The sequence below is a fragment of the Apaloderma vittatum genome, unplaced genomic scaffold (assembly GCF_000703405.1).
Source record: "Apaloderma vittatum isolate BGI_N311 unplaced genomic scaffold, ASM70340v1 scaffold10614, whole genome shotgun sequence".
NCBI lineage: Eukaryota > Metazoa > Chordata > Aves > Trogoniformes > Trogonidae > Apaloderma > Apaloderma vittatum.
The window spans coordinates 25920-26154 of NW_009713209.1; positions in this window are offsets into that span (position 1 = coordinate 25920).

Below are 235 nucleotides of genomic sequence, written 5' to 3' on the forward strand. Positions count from 1 at the left end.
GACATCCGTCCCCAGCTAATGGTGGGAGGTGCCAGCCGGCGTGCCGGGCCTGGGGGCCAGGTGGGTGCCAAGAGTGGGGTGCGCTGCGGTAGAGGGGCTCTCAGCCACCCCGGATGCCAGCGGGGACGTGTGAGCCTGTCTTTTGCCACGGGAGATAGCAACGGTCCCTCTGGGTGTCTTTTGCCACCAGGCAGGAGGAAGGGCATCCGTCCACCCAGCTGGCTGGCAGCAGGGG